The 10605-nt window shown below is 43.8% G+C and overlaps 1 long non-coding RNA gene across 2 annotated transcripts; it reads right to left on the bottom strand.

Annotated features, from left to right (window-relative positions):
• Positions 1-4496: 4496 nt before the first annotated feature.
• LOC125538949 lies at positions 4497-9525 on the bottom strand. 2 transcript variants are annotated; one of them, XR_007296556.1, is made up of 3 exons: positions 9103-9525; positions 5408-6905; positions 4497-5314 (listed from the first exon to the last, which is right to left on the bottom strand). It is a non-coding gene; the product is annotated as an uncharacterized LOC125538949 (long non-coding RNA). The 2 variants fall into 2 exon arrangements; XR_007296555.1 differs by lacking the exon at positions 4497-5314 and adding an exon at positions 8550-8594 and having other exon boundaries at positions 6318-6905; positions 9103-9522.
• Between the last annotated feature and the right edge of the window lie 1080 nt (positions 9526-10605).

Genomic DNA, 10605 nt, shown 5'->3' with positions numbered 1-10605 from the left:
TAGTACTCAGACAATCTGAGCACATGCTCACTGGTTGAGTTACTCTCCTCCATGTTGTAGGCAAAGTACTTGTCAGAGGTCTCATACCTCTCGACTCGAGCATGAGTCTGAAATACCAATTTCATCTCTTGGAACATCTTATATGCTCTGTGGCATTCAAAACATTTTTGACGTCCCAGTTCTAAGCCGTAAAGCATGGTGCACTAAACTATCAAGTAGTCATCATACCGAGCTTTGTCAAACGTTCATAACGTCTGTATCTGCTCCTGCAATAGGTCCGTCACCTAGCGGTGCATCAAGGACATAATACTTCAGTGCAGCAATGAGGATAACCCTAAGATCACGAAGCTAGTCCGTATCATTGCTACTAACATCTTTCAACTTATTTTTCTCTATGAACATATCAAAATAAACGGGGAGCTACATCGCGAGCTATTGATCTACAACATAGTTATGCAAATACTATTAGGACTAAGTTCATGATAAATTAAAGTTCAATTAATCATATTACTTAAGAACTCCCACTTAGATAGACATCCCTCTAATCATCTAAGTGATCACGTGATCCATATCAACTAAACCATGACCGATCATCACGAGAAATGGAGTAGTTTTCAATGGTGAACATCATTATGTTGATCATATCTACTATATGATTCATGCTCGATCTTTCGGTCTCAGCATTCCAAGGCCATATCTGCATATGCTAGGCTCGTCAAGTTTAACCAGAGTATTTCTGCATGTGCAAAACTGGCTTGCACCCGTTGTATGTGAACGTAGAGCGTATCACACCCGATCATCACGTGGTGTCTCGGCACGACAAACTTTGGCAACGGTGCATACTCAGGGAGAACAGTTGTACCTTGAAATTTAGTGAGAGATCATCTTATAATGCTACCGTCAATCAAGCAGAATAAGATGCATAAAGAATAAACATCACATGCAATCATTATAAGTGAGATGATATGGCCATCATCATCTTGTGAATGTGATCTCCATCTCCAAACCACCGTCATGATCACCATTGTCACCGTCTTGACACCTTAATCTCCATTGAAGCATCATTGTCGTCACGCCAACTATTGCCTCCATGACTATCGCTACCGCTTAGTGATAAAGTAAAGAAATTACATGGCGATTGAATTTCATACAATAAAGCGACAACCATATGGCTCCTACTAGTTGCCGATAACTGTGTTACAAAACATGATCATCTCATACAATAAAATTTAGCATCATGTCTTGACCATATCACATCACAACATGCCCTGCAAAAACAAGTTAGACGTCCTCTACTTTGTTGTTGTAAGTTTTACGTGGTTGCTACGGGCTGAGCAAGAACCGTTCTTACCTACGCATAAAAAAAACCAGAACGCGGTATAGTGATTGCTTTTTGATCTTCAGAAAGAACCATGTTCATTGAATCCGATTCAACTAAAGGTGGAGAAACAGACACCCACTAGTCACCTGTGTGCGAAGCACGTCGATAGAACCAGTCTCGCGTAAGCGTACGCGTAATGTCGGTCTGGGCCGCTTCATCCAACAATGCCACTGAATCAAGAATCAACTAGTGACAGCAAGCAATATGTATATACCCACGCCCACAACTCCTTTGTGTTCAACTCGTGCATATAACATCTACGCATAAACCTGGCTCGGATGCCACTGTTGGGGAACGTAGTAATTTCAAAATTTTCCTACGCACACGCAAGATCATGGTGATGCATAGCAATGAGAGGGGAGAGTATCGTCCACATAGCCTCGTAGACCGTAAGCGGAAGCATTATGACAACGAGGTTGATGTAGTCATACGTCTTCATGATCAAGCGATCCTAGTACCGAATGTACGTCACCAACGCGATCTGCACACGTTCAGCTCGGTGATGTCCCACAAACTCACGATCCAGTAGAGCTTTGAGGGAGAGTTCCATCAGCACGACGGTGTTGATGAAGCTACCGATGCAGGGCTTCGCCTAAGCACCACTACGATATGACCGAGGTGGATTATGGTGGAGGGGGGCACTGCACACGGCTAAAAGATCAATGATCAACTTGTGTGTCTCCATGGGGTGCCCCCCTCCCCGTATATAAAGGAGTGGAGGAGGGGGAGGGCCAGGCCTCTACTATGGCGCGCCCTAGGGAGTCCTACTCCCACCGGGAGTAGGATTCCCCCCCCTTCCATGTAGTAGGAGTAGGAAGGAAAGAAAGGGAAAACAAAAGAGAAGGAAGGAGGGGGCGCCGCCCCTCCCCCTAGTCCAATTCAGACTAAGCCTTGGGGGGGCGCAGACTCCCCTCTCTCTTTCCCCTAAAGCCCAATAAGGCCCATATACTCCCCAGCTAATTCCCGTAACTCTCTGGTACTCCAAAAAATACCAGAATCACTCGAAACCTTTCCAATGTCCGAATATAGTCGTCCAATATATCGATCTTTACGTCTCGGCCATTTCTAGACTCCTCGTCATGTCCCCGATCTCGTCTGGGACTCCAAACTACCTTCGGTACATCAAAACACATAAACTCATAATACCGATTGTTAGTGAATGTTAAGCGTGCGGACCCTACGGGTTCGAGAACTATGTAGACATAACCAAGACTCATCTCCGGTCAATAACCAATAGCGGAACCTGGATGCTCATATTGGTTCCTACATATTCTACGAAGATCTTTATAGGTCAAACCACATAACAACATACGTTATTCCCTTTGTCATCGGTATGTTACCTGCCCGAGATTCGATCGTCGGTATCTGAATACCTAGTTCAAACTTGTTATCGACAAGTCTCTTTACTCGTTTCGTAATACATCATCCCACAACTAACTCATTAGTTGCATTGCTTGCAAGGCTTATAGTGATGTGCATTACCGAGAGGGCCCAGAGATACCTCTCCGACAATCGGAGTGACAAATCCTATTCTCGATCTATGCCAACTCAACAAGTACCATCGGAGACACCTGTAGAGCACCTTTATAATCACCCAGTTATGTTGTGACATTTGGTAGCACACAAAGTGTTCCTCTGGTATTCGGGAGTTGCATAATCTCATAGTCATAGGAACATGTATAAGTCATGAAGAAAGCAATAGCAACAAACTAAACGATCATTGTGCTAAGCTAACGGATGGGTCAAGTCAATCACATCTTTCTCTAATGATGTGATCCCGTTAATCAAATTACAACTCATGTCTATGGTTAGGAAACATAACCATCATTGATTCAATGAGCTAGTCAAGTAGAGGCATACTAGTGACAATCGGTTTGTCTATGTATTCACACATGTATTAAGTTTCTGGTTAATACAATTCTAGCATGAATAATTAACATTTATCATGATATAAGGAATATAAATAACAACTTTATTATTGCCTCTAGGGCATATTTCCTTCAGCAACGGCCTCTATTGCCATGGGGTCCTGTTCATCCAACCACCCACTGGGAACTGTTCATCCACCCCCCAACAACACTCACTATTCATTCAGAGGCAGCATCGATCGGCTTCAGTTAGTAGCAGTAGCGAAGGAATCACTCAGGTTCAGTTAACAGCAAGGGATCGATCGCTCGGGTTCAGTAATGTAGCTAGTGCAATCGCTCAGGTTCAGTTAGAGTCCAATGCCTCGCTCAAGTTCAGTTAGAGCACAATGCCTCGCGCACACACACGCGTACATATGAGATAAACACGCATCGCTCGGCCCCCGACCACCCACCGTAACCAGGAACTCCCCCGATATTTTCCTCGCCCTCGCTTCTACCACAGTTTTTTTCTTCATGGACGACCCAAAGAATGTCATGCAGCTGCATCTCAGGCCTGCCCAAGATGAAAAGGCCATTTTCTGTCATGATTTTTTGTCAGAGGTAGGAGCCAACCACATCTATGATGATACTGGATTTTGTCACAATTATTGTCATAGAAGTGTCATAAGCATGACAGATTTTTTTTCGTTCTGCCCAAAATGTCACGGATGTCTCTTTTTTGTAGTGATTAAAGAACCAGAATGTGCGTACAAAGTCAAGCAACCGGATGCCTCTTCTAACACACATAAAATAGATACATCATCTGCTACCATGCCTCATTCAAAGAAGAGATGCCTATAGAACAAAAACTGGATCACTGACCTTGATGCTTTTTCCATGTGGAAAGTGCCATTATGGAGATACTTATAAAGAAAAACATTAAGAACAAATGGCCTTCAAAAGAGTTCAAATAGTTTCCTAAAAAGTAATTTGAACAACAAAGTGGCAAGACAAATGTACAACAGTGGAGACCCACGACAGCCTCAAATACATGTATTGTGACAACTAACCAATATACAACAGAAACGTGCTTAGCAGAGTGAGGGATACAACTGGAAAATATATATTATGTGTAACATTACTAACTGATCTCACTACCATAGAGTATAATGAACAACCATATGTTAAGGATGTTTTCGGTCATACAAACCGCATTTCTGATCCCTTTTCCATTATATCTAAATAATATCTAACGGAATTTTATGTTCTTTAGAGAACCCAACGTCAAATGGTGTACCATTATCAAGAAAATTCAGATGAAGGACTGCCAATTCGGTACAACATGTGTTTAATCTTATCCAAGTGTTTAAACCCCCTAAAGCGATCTCATACTGATTCTGTATCTTGAAATATCATTCTGGATGGGAAAGGAAAAAACAATGCATTAACCAAGGACCCTAGTAACATTTTAATTTATATTGAGAGCACTACGATATATATTCTCATGTGGCAGCAATATAGAACATCATTCCTATATAGTAGTTGTAGGCATCTTTTTTGCTTTTGATACATGGATATTCTGATTTCATGATTCTTTGCAAATCTCCAGTAGTTGTAGGAATCTTCTTTGCTTTTGAATTAAAAAAAGGAGAGTTAGCCAAGACAATACATCAAGTTTTGCAGCATAGCAATCCAAAGAAATCAGTAATACCTATCTCAGTCAAAGCCTTGTTTGGAAATACATTACGAGTGCTCTCACCTTGTTCACGAGCGAGCATGAAAAAAGTTTGGTATATGCTCATGCAAATGGAATAAAACTGGCTTGATAGAACAAACAAACAAACCTATTATACTCCATGGATATACTATATATTATTGCTTTTCAGAGCCAAAATGATCGAAAGTAATGAAATAACACGAAAGTAAATCAATGGCATGATTTGACACCAGAAAGATATAAAATCATTATACGAAAAGTGCCACACCATATGTTTATTCAAGACAGAATAATCATGAGAAATGCATAATGAAGAAAGTAATTTCTTACAAAAACAACAGCCAGCTGAGCTGTGGACCATTCATGCTCCTCCAACTTGTAATAACACACTCAAGTTAGCACACACATTATTTTCTGTGTAAAAAAAAGACTTCCCTAAAGATGCAGTGGATATAAGCTCACATTTCTGGACATAATATGATTTAACAGAAACAAAATCCATTGGATTTGTGGCACCAGTTTGATGACAACATGTAAGATAGAAACGCACCAAGCGGCCTGCTTGGTAAGGTACCAACAAGAAATTACAATCAAAGAAATGCATATGGAACTATGGCTACTGTTTGTATTTCAGAAAGTTCTAAAGTAGCACAGCTTAAGACTTTTACAACAGTTAAAGAAAATATAACTGCCAAACTGAATTAGAGCCCATACAGCTACGATATGACAATAGCTCAGAGCCATGTTTCACTTAATTATCTTGTTAACAAAATTAGTGCAGGACTTATGGAGCATTTAGAAAGAATCCAAGAACAAAAGCACAAGGTACTTGGAAAGTTGGAATATAATACAACATATGTGTGAAAGTATTATATGTACTTAGTAGAAAAATACTCGTGAAAGTACACTGTTCCAACATCGAACGATAAATTTGACGAACTTGATGACAATCTGAAGCTGAAATCCTACCTTCAGGACATATATGCATTTTTTTATGGAACGCATTGAGGCATAACTACCCTGCCAGGAAAGAAACTCACACAATCAGGATCATTATACACTAAGAGGAAGGACTAAAGCAAAAAATGTAGTCAAATAAAAATATTAACACACAAAGCTCAATCAGCACCAAGAAGGGGTTAGCAAAAGATGTACAGCTGAACTGAACTGAATGTTTTTGGGGCTTTTCCATGAACTGCAAGCTATTCTTTTATTCGCCTGAGAATATTACAGTGATGTTGTCTACACAACACGGATTACTCTTCCACCCTGATCAGCTCCTACATTACAATGAGCTAAATGGCACAAATACATCTATTTAACTATTACACCACTTCGAGTAAAACGGAAGGATGGCTCATTAACCAATCAATGCAGGAAACTACTATCACAATATATTGAAAATCATCACCAGGCTGAATCTGTATTATTGTTTGGACTATACAAAACGAGAAACATGGTCTGGTCTACTGTAATTCAACGACTGGGATTCCAACCATTGTGTGGGATGAATGATACAATTTTGGTAGGCAAGACTTTAGGTTTTTTTCAAACCGGGCTATACCCCTTTCCATTGCAAATGAACGGAAATACAAAAGGTTTGGAAACATGTCAGGAGAAGAGGGAAAGAGGTAGAGCGAGTACGAGCACTGCCAGGAAACCCACTGCATTCGCCCGCCATCTGAACGAATGCCGTGGGGTGAAAACCTGGGCAGCACCAAAATATCACAGCATACATGTGAACTACTACAGACAAGGACATGAGACACCCACAAAAGAACCAGAACACCAACACAGGATCATAGGGTCACCCAGCTCCAGTCACCAGGCGTCTTGCATATTTATTCTCCCCCGATCGGCACACTCGCATCATTGCACATCCCCATCAAGCGCATCATGCTCGACCTGATCATCTCGGCACCGCGTCGCAGCTCCTTGGCACCTTCCTCCTACTACAGCCCTGCCCAATACAACAGAAAGAACACATGGAGAAAACTATTTCAAAGGGCATTTTGATTAGCTTCTTTTCGAAAGTAGCTCGATTTCAAGCTAGCCAAATGGCCCAGCAAGTAGCAGCCAGGCCCACAGTATAGTACTTTTGTCCATCAGGGACAAAAGCATGACACCAAGCAAAATATTGCCAGTAGCTATTCGGGCACATTTCAGTACCCAGCACCATCCCAACGCATCTCCAGACCACCCTGGCCACAGGACAGGTGAAGAACAGATGTTTGGAGGTTTCCAACTCATTGCAAAAAGAGCAAGTGGGATTCCCAGGCCATTTCCTCATTCTCATGACTTGCCTAGTGAGCACTGCATCCTGTGACAACTGCCACAGAAAAATCTTGATTTTGAGTGGGATTTTAGCTTTCCAAATGCATCTATAATGGCATCCACTAAGAGGGCTCTCTAGCCACTTATACACAGATTTAGTAGAGAATTTACCATTACTATTAAGCCCCCAGTAGACCCGGTCCCCACCCTGACTCAGCTGAATGCTATTAATCGTATTACTCATTTCTTCCCATTGACATGATAACTCAGGCATGAGCCTCCTCCTGAAAAAGGTATGGACGTCGACAGAACTGAACCTATCAACGGTGCAATCCTGATCATTACATATCTCAAAGAGTAATGGATATAGAGTCTAAAAAGGACTCGGCCCCTTTATGGAATCTTTCCAGATTTTGACGAGGTCACCAGATTCTAGATGGATCTTCCTGCCAACTAAGTAAATATCTTTTACTTTTAGTAAGGGTCTCCAACATGGGGAATCAGAAAACCTGGGCTTAACCGAGGCCAAAGATTTGTTTGTCAGGTAGCGTGCATGACGAATATCTTGCCACATCCCCGTTTGGGTCTCTAGTTTCCACCACCATTTGACCATCAAACTAACATTCTGTTTGTGGAGGTACTTAACCCCCAAACCACCTTTATCTCTGGATCTGTAGATCCTGTTCCATCTAACAAGATGATACCTCCTCTTCTTGTTGCACCCTTGCCAAAAGAACTTTCGTCTATGTTTGTCGAGGCGCTCAATGAAAGTTTTGTTCATAAGCCACATAGAAATATGGTACAAGGATATTTGGGTGACTACCGAATCTAGCAAGGTGAGCCTCCCCCCCCCCCCCCCCCCCCCCCCATCAAGGCTGCATTACCGATCCACGCTTCAAATCTTTTCAGATACTTGATAATGATAAATTCCTAGTCTGAGTTTCTGAGATTGGTGTAGCTAACAGGCATCCCCAAGTACTTAATAGGGAAGCTGCCCACCTCACAGTTAAACAGGTCCGCATACATATTCACCACATTTTCATCACCCCCACAGTAAGAATCTCACTTTTTTGAAAATTCACCTTAAGCCCCGACATCAATTCAAACATGTAAAGAAGCATCTTCAAGTTGACTGCTTTGTCAATGTCATCTTGAAGTTAACACCTTAGTTAACATGACGAATAGGGAGCTGGAGAAAAAAATAGTAACTTTAGAAAAACTGAAAAAGACCTCCACACCAAAAATAACCTCTCCAACCTATTGCAAACAATATTGATTTGATATGAACTGAAACAAAAACAGGAATCAAGAGAGGCCAAGAAGTGCATACCGGATCATGCTTAAACTCCATCAAGGGTTCGATCCTAAGTCACGCCTGCTAAACGTCATGCACACACAAACATACAAAAAAATCAAGCTAAGAAGGACGACGTGGTTGATTTAGTCTAGCTGAAATTGACGCACCAAAAATGGCACACGCCAAATTGAGCAATATTTCTACTACTGCATAATGCAAGGTTTAATATAAATGGACCAGATTTATTTAAGCCCTGTCATGCAAATCACATAGGTCCAGTAGACGTTTATAGAGAAAAATATTTGATTCTTCTAAAAAGAAAAATATTTGATATGTGTACATGTAAGGTCACCTCATTTCTGAAAGCACAAACCCACCCTAACTTTCACATGAACAAAATGCAGATTTTCTCTTCCATGAAGATATTACATGACTCGGCATCTTCTTGTAGGAAAGAAGGAAAGTAAAGAAAGAAGAAAATAGCACAGGAAATTGCTCACAAGACTACACTCACCTTCAAATGATCTGAAACAAGAAAAAAAATTGCAAGAGGCGTGAAGGGGGAGAAGGATTGAGAGCAGCTCACCTTGACATCATCCGAGCTCCTCCCATGCGCACCATCTTCAGTCGTCGGGACTTCACCTTCCCTGCCGCTCCATGAGGATTCTTCTCCTTCCCTATCACCAGCCTCTCCTCCACCCCATGAAGCGTCCGCCGCCTGGGTCGCCGGCCTCGCTGCTCCACCCCACACCGCTGGCCTCTTAGCCCTCCCCTACTCCTTCACCCCCAAAGGCGCCATCTAGCCGAGGAGGGGGTGTTGAAGAAGAACGTCAAGATGGAAGATGGGGCGAGGCGTGCCAATAGGAAGGAGGAACGTCGCAGAAGAGAGAGAGAGTAGGAGAAGAACAGCGGTGCGGCGGCGGACAAGGGAGGGACGTGGTTGCTGTGATTCGAGGCTACCCACGACGGGCCGCACGATGCACGCCGTGCGAGGACGGGCCACACGACGCGTTGTACTTTCCCATTGGCGTCCAGGCCAGGCGCCATACTTTCGCTCTCACCACGACCCTGACAAAACGGCATCCAGGGCAGCCGACGAGCGGGACCAGGAGCAGCGCCGGGCCACCTGTCATCGCGGAAGGCCAAAGGTGGGTGTAGAAATCGAGTGCACATGCACTGGCCAGCCCCTCCGCACAGCTGCTGCCCACAACGCACGACACGGGCAGCATGCCAGGAGCGTCCCGCCAAGAGCAGTTGACCCCAAAAAACTCTGGCCAACACCTGCACTATGGGACATGCACTGATGCAACCGATGAACGGGACCAAGGTAGCACTGGCCCACCAGTCAGTAGCCGCGGCGTAGACACCGGGTGCATAAGTGTTGGCTCACGCCGGACGACACGGACTCCGCGTGATGGGACACGCGGCGCTGCAGGACTGGGTGACCCGAGTAAATCAGACCCCGTGACGCTCGCGCATGTAGTGCGGCAGGATCGGTCGCCTAGGCACCAAAAAAAGGCTCACCCAGCCAATTGGTTGAGAGGCCGAGCCCACAGGTCATGGCCTGCATGAACTCACCCCGTGGTCAAAGCAAAAATGATCGAAGATCCAACGTCAACCAATGAAAAAATCTGTTGTTTGACCGCCATCCAATGGCCTAAATCGAAACAATACGAGGGACAACCGAGGAGACAAGTTGGCTAGCCTCATTATCTCTACTATTAAAGTAGAATCGAACGTCGTGATGGTTCGACCTTCCTGAGGGTTCGACCTCCCTGCTCTCTCCTACGATCCCACCTCTCGCTACTTCCACCCGTCCTTCAACCGCCCCCATGCAGGAGTAATGAAAAAAAAGAGAAACCAGTACCAATCCTCCGTTCCACCGTTGGAAAAAAAGAATAAAAAGGATCCCACGACCCACGAACACATGTCCTCATCTCCCACGCGGCCACACCCTCATCTCCCTGAACCCGCCTCGATCATCTCTCTCATCTCCACCTCGTCTTCCCGCATGCCACAACTTCTCCCCACCTCGTCTCCCTGCACACCACAATGCCTCCATGGTCGCCGGCCATCAAGCTGGCCTCCG

Source organism: Triticum urartu, chromosome 2 (assembly GCF_003073215.2).
Source record: "Triticum urartu cultivar G1812 chromosome 2, Tu2.1, whole genome shotgun sequence".
In the NCBI taxonomy this organism is placed as follows: Eukaryota; Viridiplantae; Streptophyta; class Magnoliopsida; order Poales; family Poaceae; genus Triticum; species Triticum urartu.
The sequence above is the reverse complement of the archived record's forward strand: the minus strand, read 5'-3'. Positions and strand labels throughout refer to the sequence as shown.